The sequence below is a fragment of the Haliotis asinina genome, chromosome 4, assembly GCF_037392515.1.
Source record: "Haliotis asinina isolate JCU_RB_2024 chromosome 4, JCU_Hal_asi_v2, whole genome shotgun sequence".
Taxonomy (NCBI): Eukaryota; Metazoa; Mollusca; class Gastropoda; order Lepetellida; family Haliotidae; genus Haliotis; species Haliotis asinina.
Window position 1 is genome coordinate 79,524,405 of NC_090283.1, and position 15,197 is coordinate 79,539,601.

The window sequence follows — 15,197 nt, forward strand, 5'->3', positions numbered from 1 at the left end:
TGACAAAGCCTTTTGACTGTAGATTCAGAAACTACATCCATCCTTGGGTCTGGCGCGAGGAGTGAAGTGGAAGTAATCGGTTGTTTTGCCATCCACACTGTATTAAAAAAAACCAAAGAATGATTTTTGAAATACTTTATTCACTTAATTGAAAGGAAATCTTCATATTTTCATCTTATAGATGTTAAACTTGTTTTTGTTTTTTATTTTCTTTATTGTTTCTAAATTTTGATTCATTGATAGAAAATATACTCACAATGATCTGTACTTCTGGAAAATACTGACGTAACATCGGTCCTTGTTGTCACTGTTTTCATATGCCCGCCCTTTCTTCTGAGCTTGTTTCCTCTGCTTCAACCCGCCAAGGTTTGTTTTTGACACATCTTCGGTGTACAGAAGGAATTTTCGGCCGTTGCCATCCGTATGAGGTCCCGTTATTTGTGGTTTGGCAAACATCCTTAAGGTCCTATGTTCTTTACCCCCTCAAAGAGCGAAGAGCAATCCTACAAAAAGACCAAAATAACTACATTATCATTGATATCTGCGCACTGTTTCTTCAGCCAAAGAATAGAAGAGCTTACGATAACTATAATCAATATGTACATGAATAGAGTATTTAGTAAGACAAACCTGTAAGATACAGCACTGTATCTAGAAGTTTTCTGGGGGTGTCGTCTTCCAGCGCTCCACACTGCCAAAGCTGCTCTTCCTCAGTGAGGGATATCGTTTCTGTTGGCTTCCGGCTTCCGGCTCCTGGACCCTCAGCAGAACGTTTGCGCATAACTGCGTCCAGACATCGACAACTGTCTTCAAACTCCTTATCTTCAAACATGTTCACTGTGCATCCCTTTGCTCTGATGGCGCTTTGTAACGAGGTGTATATACCATACATTGCATGAGATGGATACAACCCTCCGTATTGTTTCTGGGCTTCGAACAAGAAAAATTTCAGGGCGAGATTAAGGTTCTCAGCACCCATTTCGAATAAACTTTCTGACAAACACACCTTCGGCAAATCCAAATTGTATTTCATGGCTCTCTGACGTCTTTCCTCCTGCCATCTAGTAAACACATCATAAGCCCAATCATTCTTGTATTTTGTAGACTTAGGAACACAAATTTCCAGTTCTTTATGAATGGCGTTATTATCAAGGGGTTCGCCGAATCTAAACTCAAACTCACGATCACTGTCACTGTAACTGTAACTGTAACTGTAACTGCTTTCGCTATCCATTTCACGCGATTGCGATTGCGTTATGAAACTGTTATCACCTTCTTGCTCCGTATTCTTCAAAGTAACAGTAGCGACTGACGACGAGCCAGCGCGCAGACACGTGTAGTCGCGACAGTTACCACGTGCAGATCGTGCTGTTTACAGCTGGCGGGTGAGTGGCTGTGTTTGGGCGAAAGTTTTTAGTGTAAACGGTTACTCGCTTATCGTCCATCTCTGTTCGTCATAATAAACCTCGATTTTGATATATTTAACGCCTTTTCCTTTGGTTTTTATGACAGATATAACATGTCCAACCACAACCATGCTTACATGTCCAACCATGCTTACATGTCCAACCAAAACCGAGGGAGAGTGTTATATCCTTTACTTCACCTATTTGCCCGGTTTAACCCATCGGCTGGTCACGCCAAGCCCTGTGCAATGTATGTTGTTTTGCACACATTTGATTTATATCAATTGGTATTTTCTGGACTTGGTTAAAATTGTATTCAACTTCATTACTTGTTGACTGTAAGCAAATACAAAATTACTTGCCCAGAGTTTAATTTGCCAGAAGGTGGTAACTCATGGGCCAATCTGGTAGAAAATCTTCTTGATGATTCTACTTGAGTATACCCTCCTGGTATCCCTTGTGTCACATGTCGGAGACCCACAAGTATATGACATCGTCCATGTTGACACTCCGTGGTGGGTGGGGTGCTAGGAGGGTGAATCATACATGAATACAACATGGCACCCCCCGCTAAAAACGTTCTTTTGAATCCGATGATTCTTCGTCGGAGAAGACCCGGATAAATGGCCTCGTTTCCTAGTTATGTCAGCAGTCTTAAGCCAAAGGCATCGAAGGTTTAGCAGGTGATGTCAAAGAAATAAAAAAATAAGGTCCGGTTCACTGCTCATTGATTGCAGAATCTGAGGTTGGGTCTGTTTTCGACAATCATCTAAAGGTTTGACGAATGTTCCTGTGGTGGTGTCCCATCACAGGGCATTGAATAGCAGTAAAGGTATCGTCCGTGATGTTGGACGCTGCCTTTCATTATGTGTTTAAGATTACCTATAATATTATGGTTACATTAGATATGACTAGAGATTGTTTAAGATAGTTTGTTTACTAACCTGACATCGATTTATTAGATGGCTAGACTTTGCCTGTCACACAAGTGTTGTCAGTCTTGTCGGATGACTATATGACGTATCTGGGCTCGAGATGTTCATGCATAGAAAAAGCATGCAGGTTTTAATGGACCAATCGTATCGTGTTGTCATGGTTGAGTAAACACTATTGGTTTTACTATTGAGACTATACGATTAAAGTCTATGAACTGTTCCACCGCTGATATGACCTGAAATCAAGAACTTGTTTAAAATACATAAATTATTATCTTTTTAGTTCAGCCATTGTAGTAAGCTGAAACTAAAGTAATATATTAAGACTTATATTTCCATTGCATGTTTCAACGTCTGCTGGATGCTGAAATAAATATAAAGAATAAATGGTTATTTACAATGCTTAAAACTAACTAAAGCACCTAATTATATGTACAGACATACAAATACAGAGACATACAAAGTATGCCCCCCGTCACACAAAGTATACAAAGCATGTCTCTGTCACATGTAAATCCCACAGACAGACAGGACCATAACAAGCCAGCGGACATGCAAAAGGAAAATCATTTCCTGGTGTTAAAAGGTCTGATAAAAGGTCTTGGTGCCAACAAGACAGAGACGACAATTGTCAAAATGCCAAACGTTGCACCAGTTGTTGAAAGCATTTCTGATAATGTAGTGTCTGTAACAAAATCTTCTGACTATCACACATGCCACAGATAGATCATCTTCTGATGACATCAAGGAGATACCCTCTGTCCTGGAGACAAGTAAACCATGGATAGTTACTCTTGGAAGGCAGCAAAAGGGTCCGAATGTATTTATTGGCCGGTCCCCGTTTCCTTCAACGTGCAACAGATGAGAAATAGCATCCAGACTAGTGTGGACCGTCTGAAAAGGGGAGTTGTCTTTGTGCCTGATGATGATGAAGTGGAGTAAACGTGACTGTCAGTCAAGGAATGAATTTAATACACTAATACAGTTGTGAGAACATTCTATTTTGTGGGCAGCTGATTTAAAATTGTACTTTGTGACAGTAAATCCACTTTCCAATGCATGTTGCTCCATTGACTGTGTACCAGTGAAATCAAACCTGACTTTTTCTGTGTGTCAAAACCTTAAATGTTTACTGTGCATACAGTTCTTGTTGGTATACAGGGTGAAGGACAGTGCATACACTTCATGTTGTTATACAGGAGAAGAACAGTAGTGTATTTGCATATGACACTGGTCAGGATTAAAGGTCACAATATTTGTACATTAAAATGTACCATTTTCTGTGTTTATTTCAATGTAAGAGTGTATGAGAAATGACAACAAAAGGTCCAGTTAACCATAAGTATAATTTTTACTTCTTGGACCTCCGACATTCTCAATCACGCATTATAATCATATGTGTATAAAATGACATGTACATGGGTTTAGTGGAAAACATTGATGCTACGTATACTGAGCTGACATGTAATTTGCATTAAAGTAATTGCAGCCCCATTTATTTTATAAAACCAGTAACGTGTATGACACAAAGTAAGCATTTTTGCACAATGTAATTACATAACCTGACCTGATACAATTTGAGATTTGCAAGTGTTAAATGTGATATAAAAATATACCGTTGCTTTCATGCAAAACTATAGTATAGAAATTTTCTTCGATCATTGTTTGACAGAGCGTCATGATGGAAATATATATTTTCTAGTGTCAGACGTTTGTTGATACATTTATTTGTTAAATGATTGGTTGTATGTATATCCAGTGTGATAAGCCTGTACCACAAAATATGGTGTTTGGACAAAGATGACTATATTAAACTTTGAGCAAAATCAGTGATCTTTTGTCATGCTGAGTCCTATGGACTTCAATCCATTCGAGTCCCCTATATGAGATTCCAAGCCACTTCCCGTTATATCTATGCAATGATTCAGTAACTAATTGTTTGCATGGTGATGTTTCCTAATGATGAAGTATCATAATACACCCTTGAATTTAGCTGAGTACAATACTGGGGACTCTCAGGTAGCTTAATCATTGTTAGTGTCAGCAGCCCCTTTCGACAGAATCTGCACATCTTCGGCATTTCATTTCTGAGACCATAATTGTTTAGTCCAAATGGACTCAGACAAGGTATATGATCAGATATTTCACATTCATGTCTGACCCGTGAAGGTCCGGGAATAGCCCTTCAGCAACCCATGCTTGCCATAAGAGGCGACTGACGGGATCGGGTGGTCACTGGATTGTCTGGTCCAGACTCTCACCCGTAGCGAGCCACCTCCTCGTGGTTGGTGCTGGGTGCTGGGTGCTGGGTGCTGGCTTTTTATCTCGGTACCACCCGAAAATGCAAACTTGGCAATAAATGCATCGCAAACTTCAGGAAAAAACTTCAAAATATGTTTAAAAAGAACATTGTCTGTGTTTTAGACTGGTAGATATCCGCTAGAATCAAACTTATCTATTAATGTGTATAACAAAAATGGCACCCGTGGCGAGTGCTGGGTAACGCTAAGAGCTCGCCGACACCCCCGTTGTGGAGCCGGGGGGATATTTGGTCCACCAACCCGTTTGCCGTGGGTTGCGGCCCTGTGTCGGTAGAGGAAGGGATCCAGGTGTTTGAGGGCAATAGGGGCCTGTCACTGTGTTCCTGTTGCCTAATACACCACTTCGGCCCTGACTTCACCTAGACGGGTGTGCCCGGTTCAACCAATCATGGCTTCACAAAACCCAAAAAAACAAAAGCGTTATAATGCTGATGATACTGATGATGAGGAACCTGGCCTCGATTCATTGTTGCAGAGTCTAGTAAAAAAAAAGTAACTTCATGTTCTCCTTTCCAATTCAAGCTATTGCTGGAACTGTTAAGAATGTAACCAAAATTAGATCTGGTTCACTTTTGATAGAATGTGTCAAGAGAGAACAGGCAGCAAATCTCATGGAAACAAAATCATTTGCAAACATTCCTGTAAAATGTTATCCAAACAAGTCTCTCAATTTCAGCAAAGGTATTATCCGAGACAGAGATCGAAGTCTGATGACACTGTGAGTCAGTTAAGAATGCAAGGTGTAGTTGAGGCAAAGCGTTTCACATTCAAGAAAGATGGTGTCTATTCGCTTTCAAACACGTATTTACTTACGTTTGATGTTCCAAAATTACCCCAATCTCTTAAAGTCGGATGCTTCTCCATGACAATTGACCTCTATATTCCTAATCCTCTATGTTATCACTGCCAGAAATTCGGTCATAGTCAAAATCTTATGTAAAAAACACATGCTGCCTGTTTTCGCTGTCACCTGTTTTCTTTTCGTGACAAAGATCATGATAGTGGTACTTTTGCGTCAGAACCAAAATGTGTGAATTCTTTGGTTTCACATGTATTTTTCTCTAAGGAGTGCATGGTTTGGAAATTTGAAATGGCTACCCAACGCATCAAAACAGAAAAGAATGTCAGTTTTTCAGAAGCAAGGAAGTTAACTGGAGTTACACCATCTGGCAACACTCCACTACGGGGTAAGTCGACATGTGCTGATGTGATGAAACAATCTACTCATTCCGTTGATTGTCAAACTGACTTAACCTGGGTGACTTGAACGGCCACAATCCAATATGGGGTGGTACAGTTATAGACACGAAAGGAAAAGTCCGTGAGGATTTCATCTCGAATAGTGATTTTTGTATATTCAATAATAATTCTCCTGCTTACCTACATCCTGGAACTGGAAGTTATTCTTCAATAGATCTTTCCCTTACAGACTTGAATTTGCTTGGTTGGTTCATGATGACCTTTGTGGAAGTGACCATTTTCCCACTGTTCTATCAAATGTACATCCACGTGATGCTCCACCTTCCTCAAGATGGAACTTTACAAAAGCTGATTAGTCTTTATTTCATGCATTATGCACTCAAAGATTGCAACCTAATTTATTTCTTAGTGTTACCTATCCAATTCAAACATTTTCTGATGAACTTAATACTATTGCAGACGTATGTATTCCCAAATCCTCTACAGCCCCACACATTCGTAAACCATGGTTTAACAATGACTGCAAACAAGCTAGAAAGGCGAGAGAAAGAAGGCAGAAAAGTTTTCCCGTCGACATCCAACTGTCCAAATTTGAACCAGTTTAAAATTTCAAATGCCAAGGCTCGTCGCACTTTTAAGCAACATAAACGACAGTCATTGCAAAATTATGTTTCTAAAATCAACTCACGAACACCAATTTCTAAGGTTTGGAATATGGTGAAGGAAGTTAAAGATAAAGGATCCGAATGTAGTGTCCACCATCTAAAGGAGGGTGATACTCTTCTCACTGAAACTTTTGTTATTGCCAATAGAATTGGCGAAACGTTTGCTAAACATTCCTCCTCATCTAACTATTTGCCGGCATTTAAGAAATTTAAAGACCAAGAAGAAGAAAAAAAGAAAATTAATTTTAATTCAGACAATGGGGAGGATTATAATGAATTTGTTTCCATTCATGAGCTCCATACAGCCCTTGGGCAAGCTCATGACACCGCTTCAGGGCCCGAAAATATACATTATCAGCTACTTAAACATTTACCTGAATCATCTTTAGGAACATTATTGACTATCTTTGACAATATATGGACTTCGGGTTGTTTCCCATCATCATGGAGAAATACTATTGTCATTCCTAAACCTGGCCGGGATCATACTGATCCTTCTAACTACCGACCAATCTCACTTACTAGCTGTGTTTGCAAGACAATGAAACGCATGGATAATAATCGTTTAGTTTGGTACCTGGAAACCAACAACCTCATCACTAACATTCAGTGTGGTTTTCGCAAAAACCGAAGTACCATCGATCATTTGGTACGTTTGGAATCTTGTATTAAAAATTCCATTTTGAATAAACAGCATGCTGTATCATTTTTTTTCAAACCTGAAAAGGCATATGATACGACATGGAAGTATTGCATTCTAAAAGATCTCCATGACTTCGGTTTGAGGGTCCTTTTACCCCAATTTATATCTCAGTTTTTAGAAGACAGACAATTTCAAGTAAGAGTAGGCTCTACCCTGTCTGACCATTACAATCAGGATCAGGGTGTCCCACAAGGAAGTATTGTGCCTGTTACCTTGTTTAACCATTTAGAATTAAACCATTTTTATCTGCTACCGGCATTGAGCTGGGAAATATATCTCCTTCCCGACTTCTTTCTTCTCCTTCTTGGCAGTTGGTCAGGCCACAAGTTGACCTAACATTACCTATGCTGAAAAAATCAGAAACTAATGATTTACAATATAAGCAGGAATATAATCAATTAAATAGTAAATATAGCAGTTACATGTCCTTATTTACAGATGGATCCAAGGACGATGGCGCAGTAGCTTGTGCCACCGTCACTGGGTCCAAAACAATATCTTCTAGATCACCAGAAAAACAGCTCTATTTTTACAGCAGAAGCAAATGCAATATTAACGGCTCTTAAATATATTCAAAAACATCCTAAGCATAAACAGTACATAATCTATTCAGACTCCCTTTCTTGCCTTCAGGCTATTAAATACCTATCGTGTAAACATCCACTTTTAATAGAAATTCTGGCACCCGTGGCGAGCCACCTCCTCGTGGTGGGTGCTGGGTAACACTAAGTGCTCGCCAACCCCCCGTTGTGGACCCGGGGGCATATTTGGTCCACCAGCCTGATGGCCGTGGGTTGCGGCCCTGTGTCGGTGGAGGAGGGGATCCTGGTGGTTGAGGGCAATAGGGGCCTGTCACTGTGTTCCTGTTGCTCAATACACCATTTTGGCCCTGACTTCACCTAGACGGGTGGTAGAATGGACCCGGTTCAATCAATCGGCTGGTCACGCCAAGCCCTGTGCATAGTTAGTATTATTGCACATATCTATTTTTCTGGTCTTGGCTATTCTAAATTCAAATTATTCATGATATTGTTTTGCATAGAGCACTATGCCAGAAGGCGGTGGCTCATGGGCCAATGTGGCATTACTGACCTCCAGGTTCTAATTGTCTTCAGAAATCGTTATGGATGGAATCAACCTGACATTTATTCTTTTTGACAGTATTGGCTACCTGTGTCTGTGTCTGTATTGCTTGAGTATAACATCCCTGTAACCCTGGTGTTTCCACTTTACCGCCGTCCTTGTTGACACTCCATGGTGGGTGGGGAGCAGGGATGTCGAATCTACATCCATTCATTATGGCTTCCCAACAACTCCCTGGTTCTCGATCTAAATCCGAGAGAAAGCATGTAGACTTAGAAACTGTCTCGTCTTCTGATGATGAATCAGAAACAACAAATTTAGATTCTTGGCCCCGTTTCCTGGTTGTACAGGGAATTGAAGGACAAACATTAAAACTGAACCCTTTTGCAATATCGAAAGCAATTGCAGGAATATGCGGCGAAGTGAAAAACGTTACTTGTCTTAGAACAGGTTCCTTGCTGGTAGAATGTGCCAGAAAAGAACAGGCTGCTAATTTGCTTAAAGCTCGACAGTTTGCAAATACAAAGATTGCTGTGTCACCACACAGAACGTTGAATTCGTGTAGAGGCATTGTTCGTGATCGGGCAAAATGTCTCTCTGACATATCAGAAGTTGATATTGCAGCAGAACTTAAATCTCAAGGTGTCACCTCTGTGAAAAGATTCGCAAGAAAAGATGGCGATAACACTGTCAAAACAAACACTTATCTGTTGACGTTTTGTCTTGCTACAGTACCAAAATCAATTAAAGCTGGGTACTTTAATATTGAGGTGGAAGTTTACATCCCTAATCCACTTCGGTGCTTTAGACATCAGCTGTTCGGACACCGTGCTAACACGTGCAAAAACTCCCCAAAATAGTCTCGTTGTGGTGAGAGACATGAGAATGCCGACTGCACAAATGCCATCAAATGTGCAAACTGTCATGGAGATCACATGTCCTCATCACGATCCTGTCCAGTCTTTGAACAACAAGCTCAAATTCTCAAACTTAAACATACAAATAATATATCTTTTGCAGAGGCAAAGAAACTGTTACCAGTCACAGATAGAATCTCCACACAAAAAACTTACTCTACTGTTGTATCTACCTCCCGTCCAACAGTTAATCACAAGTGCCAGACCTCCATTTCCTGGGTCTCAGAAAGACAGAACAATCTGTATACAAATTCTGATGAGGATACAAGAACATCCACCCAGACAGACATGATGCCTGAACCAAAAATTCACCATGAACCTGAAAGGAAAACAACAATGTCCAGAAAAGAACAGAAACAACAAAGACGAAAAGAAGCCAGGGCCCTTAAACATATTGAGGTGCCTTTACCATGACAAGTGCCTGTAGAGGTTCATAACACCTATGAACCGCTAGATATGGAGACATGCCCTTCACAGTCATCCCAGCATAAAGGGTCTTCGTCTCGTTCACGCTCTCCTATTGAGCCCCCATGAGTTGCTCTCATAATGTTATCCAGTGGAATTGCAGAGGCCTTAGAAACAATTTTAATGATCTTCAACTATTATCACACGATTTTAAACCTTCAGCTTTTAGTTTACAAGAGACATACCTGAAAAATACAGATAGATTTGACTTGCGTCAGTATAACTCATTTCCTTCGTTTTCACCTCCAGGTGATAAAGCCACTGGTGGTGCTTCTATGTTGGTGAGGCATGGTGTTATTCATAGCCCTGTTCCACTTAAAAGCAATCTTCAGGCTGTTGCTATACGGATTTCTTTACAAATAACGTTCACACTTTGTTCCATGTACATTTCACCATCTTAAGCTGTTCAGCCGTCTGATCTTCAGGATCTATATGACCAACTTCTCAAACCCTGTACTATCATGGGTGATTGTAATGGATATTCCATCACAAGGGACAACTACTTTAAATCACGAACTATGAAGGATCTTTTTAGTAATGTTTGTTGTCATTTTATCATTTCGTTTTTAAAAGAATTAGATCTGTTTCAGGACATATTAATAGATAAATATTTAATGATTGGAAGTTGTATTAGTAGATAACATTGTTAGTGGCTGTATCCTCGAAGGGGGTTGAAGTACCGTAAAATTATTGTCCTCCCGAGGGGGTACGTAAGTCCCATGACATTTGGAATAAGATTTAATCTTCCACTTTTTTAGCTGTAGAATATGTGTAATTCTAATTCGTGGCTAATCTTGCATACAGTCGCCTGCAGCTGAGGGGATGGTGTAAATCCAGCTAGGGACCATGCAGGTCCCCATGGCCCCTAGTATGGTGATCTACCCTCTGTTGTTGGCGATCTATGGCCTGTTTTTATTTTGTATTGTCCAAATAGTGCTACTATTATCTTTTTAAGTTTCCACGCTAGTTTTAATACTACCTGTGATGGTCTAGTTGTTTTACTGTCCTTAGTCGACAGGTTCGTCATGATATGCATATATATTCTTTTTTTGTCACGTATGTTCTCGTCGTGATATGGCTGCAATATTGCCGATGTGACGTTAAATATTAACTCACTAACTCGCTCACTCACTGGTCCAGACTCAATTATTTACAGACCGCCGTCATATAGCTGGAATATTGCTGAGTGCGGCGTAAAACTAAAGTCACTCGCTCATTCCTGTCTGAGTTGGCCTGCAGGTAATGCAACAATCAATTGGGGTATCAGAGAGGATGACTGAATCAAAACCAAAATATAAAACAAGCTGCAGCCTTAAGCAAGTGGTCCTGTTTGTACAGTACTTAATCATTGCCTTTGACATATCTTCACGATTCTTTGCAATGTCATTCTTGTCGTAATAGAGTAGGATACTAGACCTTTTGCCATCTCGTCCTGCTCGTCCTATTCCCTGGAAATATTTCTCAAGGTTATAGGGGGTTGTTCATGGAATACGCGTCGTAAAGAAAAAGTGGCAAGGACCAACCTAATTTTAGGGTGTTTTTGCCTCAGTTCAGACTCCGTATGGGTTTTCATATCATCTGTGTATGCCTTGTGGTACTGGAATCTTTGATTCTTTAGGAATGTATGCCTTTTCCTTTAGATGTCTTGCTACATATTGATAGCAGTATCCCAGTGCATCATCATTTTTGATGTAAACAACTGTCAGAGGGAATTCAACCAGGCGATTACTTCAGACGGTCTTCAGCATGTGGTTGAATTAGGTTGTCTAATTTTTCTTGTTTCCTGATATTTGGAAGCCGAGTTTGAAGCTGATAAAATGGGTTTATAGGAACTATCCAAATCTTGTAACAGACTGATGTTTTTTACTGTTTTCCAATGTAATAATGCATACAAAACAGGCTTTGATCTCTCGGTCACACAATGACATAACCTGTCCCTGCATCAAGGAATAAAGTGGACACACAGCGATGACTATCCCTGGATTTGACAGATACTTTTGGAGCAGCCACGGTAAATGTTGACATATAACACTTTTGCCATATCCTGTTGGCAAAACGGCTATGCGGTCATTCCCTTCGTAAAGATGTCTCAGTGTTGAGAGTTGCTCATCCTTTAGCTCAAAGTTAACGTTTAACTTGTGCATTTCATAGTTATGGACAACCGGCGAATTTTGAAACTTCGCTTATTTCAATGCTTCCAGTTAGATTTTCAGACGCAAAATATTTAATTTATTTATTAATACGTCACTGTAAGGACGTTTCTTAGCCCGTAAACAAATATCAGTAACAAAAACATTTTATGATCACGAACATAAACATAAAAATCGAAAATCGCAAAGAAACTGTTTCAGACCTTTTCACATATTACTACGCGCGATGTGATTGGTTTGCCACGGTTTTGACAGTTATGACGTACGAGCCTGTTTTGGGGGTTACGGAAAGTGGCGAGTAGTTACGAATGTCCTACACCTACGAGCGATGCAGATCACGTGTCAGCTCGAAGCTTGACCATGGCTCAGTCGTGTATTGTGGAAAGCAATCTAACACTTCTTCTCGATTCTGTCCACCACCAAGGCCTTAGACTTTGTTTTGGGTCTTATAGAACTTTTCCTGTTGACAATCTCTATGTTGAAGCCGATGAACCATTTTTCTCAATGCCCTATAACGTTTTTTACAATATAGTGCAAAGCTTTACTCTTACTAGTCTAATCCTGCTTTTAACTGTGCCTTTAATCGTCCATACGAGGAGTTGTACAACAAAAAGTCTCTTTTGTTCCGCCTATTGGGTACAGAATTAACCCATTCATTTCCGTTGCTGGCATTGATAGGACTCAACTCAAGCAAAGTACTAGAATTTGTACTTTACAAAATATAACATGTTACCAGTTTTCATTTAATTATTGCATTTTTATATATAAAAGAATTAAATCTGCTAACTGATTTGTAAATAGATAAATATTTTATAATTGGAAGTTTAAATTAGTAATTCAAATTGTGAGTGGCTGTACAATAAAAAGGTGCTTTCCGGGTTTTTAATCGTAGTATTTTTGTCATTTGTAATGTATGGTTAATTCTCTGCATAAAAGCTAATGGCATAAAAGCAAATGTACTGTAAGTCCCCATGGTTCCCTAGTGATCTAGTCGTCGGCAAACTATAGCCCATTTGTAACTCGAATTGTCTTCTAATTGAAGTGTTGTAGATTTCATTACTAGTTTTAAATGGGTATCTGTGATATACTACTGTCTTTTTTATTGTTCTTCGTGAACAGGGTTTTAGTTTATAATTTTCTTGATATAAAATGTAATTATTACTTACATAATATGGCGGCAATATTGCCGATGTAATGATAAATATTAACTTACTCACTTAAGAAAAGATCACTGGAGTTTCTCCCTATATTTTCAAAACTTCTCCTGAATGTCGTTTTGTTTTTATTTACTTGTTTTCTCATGTTTTTTTTTTATATTTTGCTTGGTTCCTTTGGTTGTTGTTTTTTATTAGCTATTGTTTGGGGTTTTATTTTTTTAAATCTTTGTTTATATTCCTGCATGGACAACAGTATAATATCAATTATTTTCAATACTTTTGAATTCAATTAAATTTCTGTATAATGTGTCTATTGCATAATTGCTATGACAATGTTGTCTAAGATGGAATATTACTTTAGCTCTCATCAGTTTATTGAATCATTTTGAATAAATATTGGCATCTCTCTCTCTCTCTCTCTCTCTCTCTCTCTCTCTCTCTCTCTCTCTCTCATTCGGCACTTTCACTTTCTCCCTCCCTACGTCTTTCATGATGTAGTGTCATACAACAAATACCACATCAAAGCTCCGTATCGTGAAAGGAAGAACGAAACGTTTTCATGAAACAAGCATTCTTTATTTCAATCTCATAAGTTCTACATCTTTGGGACATCTTCCTCTACGTCATTTTTCAAGTGCATTTTGAAACGTTTGTTCAGGCAATCCTTTCTTGCCTCTCGACATCGCCTTAGCTTTTTGTCTATTAAGTCCTGAAAATGAAGAATGAATACATTCAGGAGGTTTATATCGGTTCCAACAGTCAGGGAGATTATTTATGTGTGACAATCCTTTATGATAAAGAACACTGCAGTCAGGACGACCAGGATGTATAGTGTTTTATGTCGCTGTTATCAATATTGCAGCAATATCACGCCAGAAATGGGCCTCACACGTTCACATACTTTGAGTTTGATTCGGTGCTTTCAGCTGTCATACTCACCACCAACACGTATCCCCCCTGAAAAACCAACAAGCCAACCGTCAACAACACAATTGTAATCAAGAATGAGCGGCAATATCAAACTGTGCACTTAACGTTAGTCAGGATGTATGTGAAGAGGCTTCTGTAAAATAGCCCGGCATGTTGTTTGAACCATATGCAGAGAGATCAAGAGTTATGCGGCTTACAGCGACTCATACAATATCATTACTCCAATGTAATAGGCAGTTATCAGAGACACGTTATCGTCATTCGATATCACGTAATGCGTTTCTTCAAATACTTAGATTCAGGATTTTGGACTTTTGTACTCACCACCACGACGCCCTGCAAAACAAACCAACCTTCATCAACACACAGACTGATATCTAACGCCAAGGTGTAATCAAGAATCAGAGGCAATATACAACTACAGCGACTAGATAACCTGTCAAACAGTGCACAAACATTAGTGAGGGTGTATGTTAAGAAGCTTATAACCTGCCATGTTGTTTAACATTAGTCAGGATGTATGTGAAGAAGCTTCTGTAAAATAGCCCGCCATGTTGTTTAAACCATATGCGAAAGGATCAAAAGTTATGAGGCTTACTGCAACTCCTACAATACCATTACTCCGATTTATTATGTAGTTAACAGAGATACGTTACCGTGGTGTGATATCACATAATGCTTTTCTTCAAATACTTAGATTCAGTAATTTGGGCTGTTGTACTCACCACCAGGACGGATGCCTCCTGAAAAACAAACAAGCCAATCTTCATCAACACACACACTGATGTCTTACACTGTAATCAAGGATGAGTGTCAATATACTACTACGGCGACTAGATACGAGGAGATATGAAGAAGTAGTGAGCCTCACCAGCGCAGTGATAAAAATGCAGCTGCTTTTATGTTTAATTTTTCTACATATTATCTGTGAACCTCAAGCAAACTGGTTTTGCTGTGTTCCAAACTCACGATCCCCGTCCTGTATGGCTTTTGATCTCGGTATCACCCGAAAATGCAAATTATGCAGTAAATGCTTCAAAAACTTCAAAATATGTTTTAAAAAGAACATTGTCTGTGTTTTAGATAGGCGGATGTCCGCTAGAATCAAACTTGTTAAATTGTCTCCCCTTGACACTATCCACCTCCTTCCAGATGAAGTGATCATAAGGGCATAACTGATTCTAATGTTTGTACTATTCATACCCAGTCTAAATACTGACTGGTCACACAAGTGTCAGCTCCCAACATATTATAAAGAGCGCGAA

At 39.4% G+C, this 15,197-nt stretch overlaps 2 pseudogenes; both read right to left on the minus strand.

Annotated features, from left to right (window-relative positions):
- Window positions 1–252: 252 nt before the first annotated feature.
- On the minus strand, window positions 253–979 carry LOC137281178 (uncharacterized protein KIAA1958-like; annotated as a pseudogene).
- A 9,921-nt stretch (window positions 980–10,900) lies between these two features.
- On the minus strand, window positions 10,901–13,493 carry LOC137281180 (ATP-dependent DNA helicase RecQ-like; annotated as a pseudogene).
- Window positions 13,494–15,197: the final 1,704 nt, after the last annotated feature.